At 53.3% G+C, this 11,872-nt stretch overlaps 2 long non-coding RNA genes across 3 annotated transcripts; one reads left to right on the top strand and one right to left on the bottom strand.

Moving 5' to 3' along the window:
* Nucleotides 1-235: 235 nt before the first annotated feature.
* Nucleotides 236-9,367, bottom strand: LOC122240877. Of its 2 annotated transcripts, none has more exons than XR_006220620.1 (7): nt 9,135-9,367; nt 7,787-7,981; nt 7,439-7,639; nt 6,525-6,688; nt 3,964-4,186; nt 1,144-1,619; nt 236-553 (listed from the first exon to the last, which is right to left on the bottom strand). It is a non-coding gene; the product is annotated as an uncharacterized LOC122240877 (long non-coding RNA). The 2 variants fall into 2 exon arrangements; XR_006220621.1 differs by lacking the exon at nt 9,135-9,367 and adding an exon at nt 8,309-8,431.
* A 284-nt stretch (nt 9,368-9,651) lies between these two features.
* LOC122240878 lies at nt 9,652-11,626 on the top strand. Its single transcript, XR_006220622.1, has 2 exons — nt 9,652-9,805; nt 10,681-11,626. It is a non-coding gene; the product is annotated as an uncharacterized LOC122240878 (long non-coding RNA).
* The last annotated feature ends 246 nt before the right edge of the window (nt 11,627-11,872 follow it).

Genomic DNA, 11,872 nt, shown 5'->3' with positions numbered 1-11,872 from the left:
AACAGGGGGCGCCAGACCTGATCCAGCCCTATGGGGATGCCCTTTTTGATTGGTTGATGCCCATGCTGTACTGGTGTTAAATATTTTGAATATTACCCGTGATTATATATGGAACCGAAGATTTCGCTGTTGATAAAGATATATATAAATAATGTTGGGACTCGGACTCTAGGCAGTGTCCTATTCAACCAACCAATTATTCATTCATGACCTAAGTAACTCAATCGGAGAGCTATTTATTATCGATTCATTGAAGCATTGACTTCTGTGCAAATTCCCTCATAAGCTCAGTTGTTAATTATGCTATGATCATTCCACCCGCATATATGAATTCCCTTTCATGGGTCTGAGCACACCGAGCAGGTGTGTGGTCGGCTGTGGGGGCTCAAGCTTGTGCATCTTCTCTAAATCAAGCGAAAACAGGTAATTGCCAGGAGAGGAGTTCCAGGTGTTCAAGGAGAGGGGTCAGGTGGCCTCATGAGGAGGGGACCTCCGAGCTGAACTTTGAAGGATGGACAGGACCATGACACTGGGGTCAGGATCTCTTCGCAGCCTTTGAGCAAGAGAAACAGAGACGGTTAGTTGTGCATTTTAGACAGAGTTATTTGTCAGTGACGTGAAAGATAAATCCAAGAAGTCGGGAGCTGGCTGCAGGGACTACCGCTAGAATTCTGGGTCTTGGACAGAGGACAAACCTGCATTCTAACTTGACTCCCTACTTTGCCAGCTGGGGGGGACTCAGACAAGTCACTGAGCTTCTCAGTCTGTTGGGCCCCTCAGCTGTAAAATGGGGACAGCAAACCTATTTCATCCAGTTGCTGTGACAATTCCATGAATACTCGAACCCTGCACTTTGCCATAAAGTACGTGCTCAGTGATGGGCAGTTAATGCTGCTACGCTGTGGAAATAGGGACCAGAAAACAGAAGATGGAAGCAAGAGACACTTGGGGGTTGAATCAGCAGATCGGAGGCAGCAAGGACAAAGGCAGACTCTGTGGTGACCAAGAGCTCAGGATGGGGAGGCGGGGAGTGGCATTCTCTGAAACAAGGACACTCGAGGACAGACAGGTGTGCACAGTGTGTTAGCTTGTTGTGACAAACATCATGGCATAAAGCAACAATCAATATTTAATATTGCTCACAGTTTCTGTGGGTTGGAGATTTGGGAGTATCTTAGTTTGAGGTCTCTCAGGAGGCTATGTCAAGATGGCGGCTGGGGTTATGGTCACCCGAAAGCTGGAGAGGCTGGAAGGTTGGCTCCAAGGCGGCTCATTCACACAGCTGACGGGGCATTGCTGGCTATTGGCAAGAGGCCTACGTTCCTCCCACGTGGACCTCTCCACTCACGCTGCTTGAGAGTCCCCACAACGTGGAGGCCGGTTTCCCTCAGAAGCAGATCTAGGCGTCCTCCCCCATTCTCTGTTGGTGTTGTAGGCCAACTTGGCTGCAACGTGAGAGGAGACCGCACAGAGCAGGAATCCAGGAGGCTAGCGCCTTGGAGGCCATCTTGGAGGCTGCCCACCACAGATGGTGATTTAACGGGGTCGGTTTTTGACACAGCCTTTGAGGTACTGGTGGGGGACCCAGCCAGGGAAGATCAGCGGGCCATTAGCAATGCCTGAAAACGATAATATCATTATGCCTGTTGCAGGACTTCCTCTAAAACCACCTCTCCTTTTTAGCCCCCGTGACGTGCCAGGGGTCACGGTGAGCACTTGGCACGCACCTTCTCATTTCATCCTCAGAGCACCTTATGAGGTGACGTTAGTGTCCCGTTTGCTAAATGAGGAAACTGAGGCTCAGCTCTGCCCTTCTGGCTCAGGCTCGCACAGTGAGAAGGGCAGAGCTGTGAGCAGGACATCCGGCTCCCTTCTTTCTTTGCCACCTTCGAGTCTCTTTGGTCAAGGCCGGACAAAGCGTCCGACAGAGGGCAGCCCTCTGGCTTGCCCAGCCTCTCCCGCAGCTTGGATGCAGCCTCTGGCGGTCAGGGGCGCCCCCGTCGGCATTCCCTTCTCAGAGGCAGGTACGCTGAGAGAGGTTAGAGCCGCTGGGCCCGAGCTCCCCGACAAGGGCTCCGAGTGGGGCCTACAGACCTCAAAAGCTGGCCTGTTAATTCTGCTTCGGGACCATTCCCAGGGGTCTTGGGATGGTGCCAGGCCTCCTAGAGGGTCCCGAGAGCTTTATCCAAAGCTGAAGAATTGGGGAGGGGGCGGGGTTGTCTCTCTGCACACCCCCGCGGGGTCCTCTGCTCCCCAATCTGCTGCCTGAAGTGTCCATTCCCACCCGGGCAACCGGCCTCCGTCTCTGTCTCCCCCAAGCAGTCAGTCAGCCGACGGGGGGTGGCGGGGGGAGCCTAGGTGCAGCCGGGAGGAACCTATGCAGTTCGTATCTCAGTCTGGCCGTAAGCTCATTTAAACACATCCGGGCTGGGGCACCTGGGTGGCTCAGTCGCTTAAGTGTCCCATATGGTATCACAGCACGTGAGTTCAAGCCCCACGTCGGGCTCTGTGCTAACAGCTCGGAGCCCGGAGCCTGCTTCGGATTCTGCGTCTTCCTCTCTTTTTGTCCCCCCCCCCCCAAAAAAAATAAACAAATGTTTAAAAAAAAATCTAAACAAATAATAAAGTCATCAAGGCTGATACCAGCCTCCCAGGATCTTGAGGAGAAGTCAGTGCCAGGAAGACCCCGGCCAGCTTTAGTAGGAAAGTGCAGGGCTGGGCAGTGTCAGGAAAGGCTCGGAATCAGGGCTGCTGGGGAGACCCCGGCGGGAGGAGTCCTCCTCTTCTGGCAAGGCCATAAATGCACCTGACGCTCGCTTTCAAATTCCTATGAGAAAGAATTTGACGGGTCCGGCGTGGGTCAGGTGCATTCTCCGAGACCGATCAGCTATGGCTGGAAGAACACTTCGTGCAGCTCTGGGGTGCAGGTGTGTGTGTTTGTGTGCACGTGTGCACGCGGGTGTGAATGTGTGTCCTGGGATGTGTGACTTCCCAAAGAAGTCACCATGAGCTAGGCTTCCATTCCCCCAAAGTGTCACCTAGAGCGGGGGTAGCACCCTGTGTCCGCAGAGGGGCGGCTTGTGAATATCTTAGTCTTTGTGGTCCGTGCATCTCTGTTGTGACAGCCCAGCTCTGCTGTTGTAATCCCAGAGCAGCCATAGGCAGCAGACGGAGACTGAAAAGAGTGAGGGAGACTATGTCCCAGTAAAACTTCATTTCCAACACAGGCAGAGGGCCAGATTTGGCCTGTGGGCCCTAGTTTAGCAATCCCTGAATTGTCCCATGTTTGTTTTTAAATTTTCATTTCCTGTTTGTCGTGGTGGTGAAGCTAACATCCCTGCCCCCCGCCCCCACTCCCACCCGGCTCCCTGCTCCCCTATAAAGAAGGACTTGCTGTCCAGATGCAGGGAGCCTGGCCAGCAGACGGCTCCAGTGTTGGCTTCCTCGGGGGCAGCCTCAGCTGCACAGAGCCACCTCGTCTGAGGTCAGGGAGGGGCCGAGCAACAGGGCGCTTGCTTGGGGACGGAGGCTTGGTCGTTGTGGCCCAGAGCCCCCCACTTCCTGGCCCAAGGCTGTGAGGGACCCGCATCACAGTTCAAAGTCCACTTCTGTCCAGTCCTATTGTTCGAATCATACAGGCATTCCTCGGAGAAAAGATTTGTTAAAGACACCCCAAACTTGTCATGTCATACGAGAGTGGCACAAGGAATAGGTGCTCAGAGGGCCTGGAGGAGGAAGACGTCTCTGCAGGCTGAAGCAGTCAAGTCTGGCTTCCCCGAAGAAGAGAAAACGGGACTGCCTTTAAAGGATCCCTTCATGAGAAACCTGCTGAATGCTGCAGGGTGTAGGTGCAGAGCCAGGGGCTGCAGGCGGAGGGGGGTGGTGGCTTGCAGTGGGGAGGGGGGGGTGGCGTGGCCAGCAGGGTGACCACACGGGCAGAGACTGCTGTGGGGAAGTGTTCACCTGAAGGAAGGGGCTGTTCCGAGAGGGACACAGGTCCAGTGCTCAGGGGGCAGGGAGGGCTGGGCCCAAGCAGGGCGCTGCAGGCGTAATGCCGGGCAGGGCCTGGTGATGGCTTTGCCCACTCAGGGAGCTCCGCCATGCTTCATGCCCAGGAGCCCTCTGTCCTTGAGTCTCCAGTCCTGAGCGCATGTCTGTGCTTCCAGTTTTGTGTCCCTGTGATGGTCTGGGGAAAGAACACAGGAAAACCAGCATCTACACCCATCCCCTTCCATCGTTCCTGTCATTCAGTCAGAGTCTTCCTCTGAGCGCTGTGCTGGGCTGGCCTGGGGTCGAGGCCGTGGCCATGCTCCCAAAGAAGTCACAGGCCAGTGAGGGACACCCCTGCATACTTCCCAGGGGTGCCGTCATGGGAGCCGCGGCCGGCTCCTGGGAGGGAGGACCTTCAGGAAGTCTCCAGGCTGCAGGGAATGATGTGCAAGCATGGGTGTGATTCCAACGGGCAGACTGGGAAAGACCTGCTAGACGTGGGCCCTGACAAGGAAGGGAGAGCATTTTTGGGCGGGAGCCTGGATGTGGGCTCTTGGGGGGGCGGGGCACAGGGCTGACCGCCTTGTGAAGGTGCCCCAGTTACTGGAGCACTCTAAGTGTCACAGGAACAGGTGGGGTCATACCCAGGGTCAATAAGGAGCCACAATGGAGGTGTCAAATATTTTGTCACACCCATTTTATAAGTGAGGGAAGTGAAGTCCAGAGGGAAGCTTCAGTTAGCAGCGAAGCCAGTTTTGCCTTGAGGTGTGGAGGCTCCACTCCCTAGCCTCTGAGCCCCATAGCCTGGGGCTCTCTGAGGACTGCCCTCCAGTCACAGGGACAGGGACATTCTGCCCTTTCCCCAAACCTTCTGGGCTCAGACCCACCTGAGGGCCCAAGATGTCTGCTTCCAAGATGGTCCTACGTGTCATGTATCCATTTAATCACATACCAGCTCCAACAGTACAGCTTATGAGGGGGGTGAGGGGGTTGGGGGCATTTGGCAATCATCAGTCATTCACCAGAGAGCTAAGTGCAGGTGTGTGACAGGTCATGGATTCTATGGTGGGCGAGGACAGACACATGGACCGAAAAGCCTCACATACGGAGAACCCTTAACCCTGATATTTCTCTCCCTAAAAATTACTGTAAGGTAAGAGTCGTAAGTGCCGTCGGGAACCCCCAATCCGTGCTGGGGGGTGCCAGCAAAGCAGGTGTATCCCCTTCCAAATGAGCAAAAAATAAATTTAAAAATGAATTCAACACTTCAAACGAGGCATAATGCATCAGGGCAACACCAGAACTTTGCCAGATGTCCTCATCCTTATTTTATTGCTTGTATTTAATATTGCATCTTGTGGGGTGGGGGGAGGGGCGGGCGGAGTGCACCAAATGTTGCCAGGGCTCAGGGGCCTCTAAAGTCTTAATCTGCTCTGAGGAAGGTCATGAAAATATGGCCACAAGGGTCGTCGTGGAGGATTGGGTAAAATAAGGAAAAATTAAAAACAACCCCCGTGCCCAACAATAGGGGTTCCCTAAATCAGGGGATGTGGCATGGCTGTGCCCGGGGTGTTGTTAGCAAACGTGAGGAGTTTTAATGGTTTGGAGACATAATAGCCTGTAAAGCCATGCCAGCTCAGCAGGTATGAAACAGGGCTCAACAGAATCCACTTTTTTTTTTTTTTTTTTTTTTTTTTTTGTAAGCATAAAGGCATAGAAAAGCCTGGAAGGAAGTATTCCGGAATGGAAGAAATGTACATCCGTAGCTGGTGGAATTGGGATTACAGGTGACGTTTATTTTAAATTATTTTATTTTTTGCTGTTATGTGTTTCCCAATGTTCCCATAATGGATACAAATCACTCTGGTCATCAGCTAAAAACTTTCGTGGTTCGTGGAAAGCATTGGCCCAGCCTTTGCCGAGCTCTCCAGGGCTACGCTGGGAGCAGGTGCAGTGGCCCAGGTGGGGCGCTGATGTCTAGGAACTCCCAGCTGGATGCTGGGGGCGGGGGGCGGGGTGGAGTGGCTCCTGGCCTGGAAACAGAACCACCCAGAACTCTGCCTTTGAGCCATCGACAGGCTGGAATCCCAAGCTACGAAGTGCCCGGCACAGAAACTCCCCGGGGTTGGTCGTGAAGACCCAGCTGGCAGGTTTCAACTCCTGCTTCCTGCCTGTGTACGCACCCAGGGCAGGTGCTCTGGGCGCCGTGCTGGGCCCTCCCACAGCCCGGGTCCACCCACGTGCGACCCTGATGAGCACAGCCCCGTGCCCAGGCTGAGGTCTGGAGGACACGGAGTCCCTCGTGAGCAAGTGGCCTGCCCAGGGCCTCAAGGCAGGGTGAGGATTGCTGAGAGCACTGGCCGCCCATCCTCCACTGGCCCCCAACCCCATCTTCCCTGAAGCCTCCTAGTGTCCTGGAGTGGTGATGTTGATGCCACAATATTTAGTGTTTACTGAGGCCCAGATGCCATCCTGAGGGCCCCGAGTGGGGAGTGAGACACATCGCAGACCAGTATGTGAAAGAAGGCACTTACAGGAGGCTGTGGGGGAGGGGGAGGCCAGCGCCTTGGGAATTAGGGTCTGCTTCCCGGAAGAGGTGACATTCAGAGCTTGCCGGACTCTTGAGACTGTCAAAGCTGCCAGGATCAATAAATTCTTATTCGCCTCAGTAACAACAGTGGAATTGTAGGTACTCTGTCTAAAGGATAAAGGTAAGGTTTGGGAGGTAGTGGGACCAGCTAGGGTAGACTTTCCAGAACACTACCTGTGGATGGGACTTCCTGCCCTGCTCCTTGGATGTGACGCCCCTCCCCTGGCCTCAGCCTCCCTGGGTCCCATCCCTAGCTCCCTGGGCCTCCTGGACAAGACGGCCCTGGCTGCCTGCTCATGTGTATCTACCAGGGAAGGGACAGCAGCCCCAAACTGACTCCTTGTCCCCACATCTGCCCTGGCTTCAGTCTGAAGTCCCTGGTGCAGGAAGATAGCAGAAGAAAGGGGCTACATTTAATTCAAGTTAAAAGAATATTCGTCGAACATCTGCTATATGCCCATTGTTGGTGCAGGCAGTAAGTAGAGTTCAGGGGAATACTTCAATCAGAGGAACCCTTGGCAGATAGTGTAAGACTGTGTGTGCTCTAGGGATGGATTATGTGTGTGTCGGGGGTCAGTGTCTGATATGTGTTATGCATGGCAGGGAGAGCTTCCTGGAGGAGGTGGCCTTGAAAGCTGGGATGACTGGGAAACGCAGGGGGAGGCTTGGCAAGGCAGGCAGGGTGGTGGACGCTGTATGTGAGCCCAGGAGCCTGATGGCGGCAGGCGAGAGCAGGCCCCACCAAGGCCACGGGTGCTCTGGGAAGGGCGAGGGCTTTGGGGTCGGGCAGCTCTGCCCATTAACAGCTCTGTGGCCCTGGGCAAGTTTCCCAGCATCTCTGAGCTACAGTTCACTCACCTGCCAAATGCGTCTGGCAACCGGGACAGGCGTGGCTCCTAGCAGAGCCCTCCCCCATGGGAACGTTGGGTTGAAGGGTCTGGAACTGGACTCTGAGATCCGTAAGTGGTGCCCTGAAATCAGCTCGCAGGGTGATGAATGAGTGTTGCCGTGTGAGTCGGTGCGACCTGAGATCAGTGTTTCACCTCCCAGGTGTGGGTTCTGGGAGGGAGACAGCAGGGCTTCCTCACACCCCTGATGCCCTCATTCAGACACGTCCATGCACACTGGCCATGCCCCCCCCTCCGTCCTCACCCCTCCAGGTTTAGAGGGAACAAGTGTGGAGCCCCCAGTCCCTCTGCCACTCACTGTCCTGTCAGGATGCCGCTCTCAGTCTGAAGAGACCCCCAAGGTGCCGAGGGGGTTCCTAGCACAGGTCACTCCATTCAGCCCACCAAATGGGCCAGGATGATCTCTTCTCTCACGGTTCCCCTTGCGTGAGTATATTCCAGCTGGTATCTTGGTTTTTTAATTTCCAGCCTATAAAGTACTGAGTTTCCTCCTCTGTAAAATAAGGATAGTAATGCTTATTTCGGTTCTAGGGGTCTGAACATGGGTTTGCAGCAGTTTTCTGTCCCGTGGCTGCTCTGGGGATACTTTGTGCCCGTGTGGATGTGGGGCGGACGCTGATTAGAGGCTGGAAGGAGAGCCCAGTATCTGGCATCCAAGGAAAGGTGCAGAAGACGTGAGCCCAACAGACGGTCCAGGGGCTGGATTTGGGGCCAGGTGGAGAGAGAGGCAGAGCCAGAGGTTGGGGGTTCTTGGGGAAGATGCTGGGCTGCCTGGGGAGCACAAGGGGCATATCTAAACCCAGCATAGATCCTGGCAAACCCGCAGAGATGGGACAAGGAACTTCGATGAGGGTCCAAGCGGAGGAACTGAGGGGGCATGCTCTGAGCAAGCGAGGTGGTGGGAGGCAGGCGGAGGCCCTGCAAGCATGTAGAGGGTGCTCGGACCCACCCCGCCTTTGCCATTCCTGCCAACATGGTGTCACCAAGGAGACTGGATGGGAAGCTATGAGATGATGCACCGGCAAACAATAGCTCCTATTTCTTAGAATCTGCCTTGTTCTGGAATGTGTGACGTCTCTGGGGCCAGCAGGGAAATGACTCCAGGCTTCACCAGAGGGTCTTGGGACTGTGCTGGGCCCAACCTGCGGCCATCAGGGGAGTGGCCCACCTGACTGCATTGGCAGCAGGGATCTGAATGGCATGTTCCTGGCCTCTGGGGGATAAGGAGGTGAAGAATGAGATGTGGGGAGACTTGGTGTTTCAGGGGAAAACAGGGCTGCTCGGCAGAGCTCAGATGATGGGCCTGGCCCTGGCTGGCTGAAGGGTAAGGAAGGAAAGGTCCCCTTCTACAGTTACATTTTAGAACCAATGGAAAAGTTTGGATCATTGGTCCAACCCTTCCAGGAATCCACAGAGGGCAGGGGACTGGCTTAAGGCCACAGGGGAAGATAGGGAGAATGGGGTCTAGGGTATGGTGGCTGGAATTGGGCTGGAAATGATCCTCTGTGCCCTGGTGGCTTCCTGATGGTGGCACTAAAAGGCTGTGGAGATGTCTGTGTGGTCAAAGGTGAGACTCTGGGTGGAGAGCAGCCTGGAAGCACCCCCCCCACCAAGAAGAGGGGGAGCCCCCTTCCCCTGACTCTTACTTCCCAAGTAGCTTCTAGGTCCTCCCCAAAGCAGAGGATGTCGTCAGGGTGCTGAATCCAGCCTGTCGCTGGGAAACCAGCCGCCCGGGACCTGTGCCCAGGGCTAAGCCACCACCGTCTCCTTCCCTGCCTTCTCCGTGAGGGAGCCATATTGGATGTGGAACCTCCAGTCCCACTCACACCCTCAGCTGACTGCAGTCCTGCTGACATCTGGACTGGAGCTAATGAAAGGACCTGAGCCAGAGCAGCCTAGCCTAGCCACTCCTGAATTCCTGTCCCTCAGAAACCATGTGAGGTCATAAATGTTTATTGTTGTTTTAGCTACCAAGTTTGGTGGGAATTTGTTATGCAATAACAGAGACAATGTTAGAAGAGCACAATGGCTGAGGGAGGGGGTGTGGTCCAGGTGAGGTGGAGACGAGGCAGGCCTTGGTCAGGCAGGTCCTTGTGGGCCAGGTGAGGAGAATGAGCTCAAAACTAAAGCCCTGGGGAGCTCTGAGTGGGGGGGCGGGGGGCATTGTCAAGCAGAGGTGGGGCACAGTGCAGCTTCACAAAGGGCACTCTGGGATGTGTGGGATGGACTGGGATCTGGATAAGTACAAGGAGGCAGGCAGAGACAGCAATTAAGAGGATCCAGGTGGGAGACCTACAGGCCTGATCCAGGGGCAAGGGTACGTGCAGGTAGAGAAAAGAGGAGCCAAGAGAAATCGAGGGGTAAAGGAAGGTGACAGGGCTTGGTGATTTGGACTTGGGGAGTAAAGAGGAAGAGGGGGTCAGTGCTGATGCCTCTACTCCTGCTTGGGGCAGCAGACTAACCAGGGGACACCACTGAGCAAGCCTAGGAGCCAAGAAGTGAGGCAGATCTCTGGGGATGACAACAAGTTCAGGAGTCTGAAGGAGGACCATTGAGGGCCATCCAGGGGTCAGGTGGTGCGCAGGTCTGGAGCTGAGGAGTGAGGACAGAGCCGGTGTATGGCCTTGAGGTGTTGAGCATCAAAGTTGCCCCAGAACAGGCACAGACCAGAGAAGGAAGGGTGGCTGAAGGGCTGGGTCCTGATGGGCCTGGGAAAAGCCTGAGCACTGGAGGCCTCATGGAATAAGGGGAGGGGTCTCCAGTGAGTAGAGGTGGGAGTGCCATGTTGGAGGCCACTGAAGGGACAAGTAAATGAAGATTACGAAGTGCCTGACAGGACTAGAAACCAGAGGGTCACAGGGGGCCTTGGCCAGAGCCATTTTGGTGGATTGGGTGTGGGAATAGGAAGAAACCAAGCCAAGTGGTTTGAGAAGCGAGTGAAAGGTGAGGAAGTGGATAGCTGGGGTGTAGCTACTCTGTCATGAAGGGAGGAGAGAGACAGGGCAGGAAGTTTCCATTCTCATCACATGGGCCTCTCATAGGGCTGCTTGAGTGACCTTACAACACGGTGGCTGGCTTTCCCCAGAGGGAGAAATCTTGTCTCCAGGCATTTGCACATGCTGTTCCCTTTCCCTGGAGTGAACTTTTTGTGCTCTCCCAACATTATCCAGCTAACTCCTGTTCATCCTTCAGGTCTCTGTTGACATGACACCTCCTTAGGGAAGCTCCCATAACTGCCTCTATGGACCCCATCTCTTCAGAGCAACCATGAAAAATGCTATACAAAAAGATATACTCAAAATCACTACAGATAAGTCAAATGGAATTTTAAAAATGTTCAAGTAACCCACAGGAAGGAAGGAAGGAAGGAAAAAGATAACAGAAAAAAAACAACAGCAACAGAGTACAAACAGAAAACAAAAAACAAAATGGCAGACTTATACTCTAAGTATCAACAACTACATTAAACATAAAAGATCTAAATACACCAATTAACTGACAGAGATGGGCAGAGTTGACAGTAAAACAGAACCCGACTATGAGTTGTCTGTAAGAAATCCCCTCTGAATATAGTGATATAGGTAAGTTGAAAATAAAAGGATGAATCATGAAATCATTAATCAAAGGAAAATGGAAGTGGCTATATTAATATCAAAGTAGACTTCAGAGCAAAGAAAGTGATTGGAGACAAGAAGGGACAACTATGTAATGATAAAAAGGTCAATCCATTAAGAAGACCTAGCAAACCCAAATGTGGATGCAGCAAACAACAGCACTGCAAAATATGTGAAGTGAAAAATGGCAGGGCTGACAGGGGAAGTAGATAAATCTACAAATGTAGCTGGAGAGTTCAACACACTTCTCAGTTGACCACGAGACAGCAAATCAGCAAGGATACAGAGTAACTCAACACCAGGATCAGAATAACATCAGACACCAGGATCCAATTGACCAAATACTCCACCCAGCGACAACAGAATAACACTCCAGTGCCCACAGAACATATATCAATATAGATCATATCGTGGACCATAAAAAAAAAAAAACCCTCAACAAATGTAAAAGAATTCAAATCCTACAGAGTGTTTTCTCTGACCCCAGTGGAATCAAACTAGAAATTAAAAAAAGTAATCTATGAGCCAAAGGGGGAAGTGTTTAAAAAAAAATCTTGAAAAGTGCTGGCGGTGGGGGAGGGGGCTGCTTGGCTGGCTCAGTGGATAGAACATTAACTGTTGATCTCCAGGTTGTGAGTTTGAGTCCCATGTTGGGTGTAGAGATTACTTAAGAAAATCTTTTTTAAAAAAGAGGAGGATATGTCAAGGGGGGAATAAAAGTCCTGGCTTCCCTCTGGCATCACCCAGTAAGGTAATGCGGTTTCACACCA

The sequence above is a fragment of the Panthera tigris genome, chromosome C1, assembly GCF_018350195.1.
Source record: "Panthera tigris isolate Pti1 chromosome C1, P.tigris_Pti1_mat1.1, whole genome shotgun sequence".
Taxonomy (NCBI): domain Eukaryota; kingdom Metazoa; phylum Chordata; class Mammalia; order Carnivora; family Felidae; genus Panthera; species Panthera tigris.
This window is presented reverse-complemented; position numbering and strand designations above follow the sequence as displayed.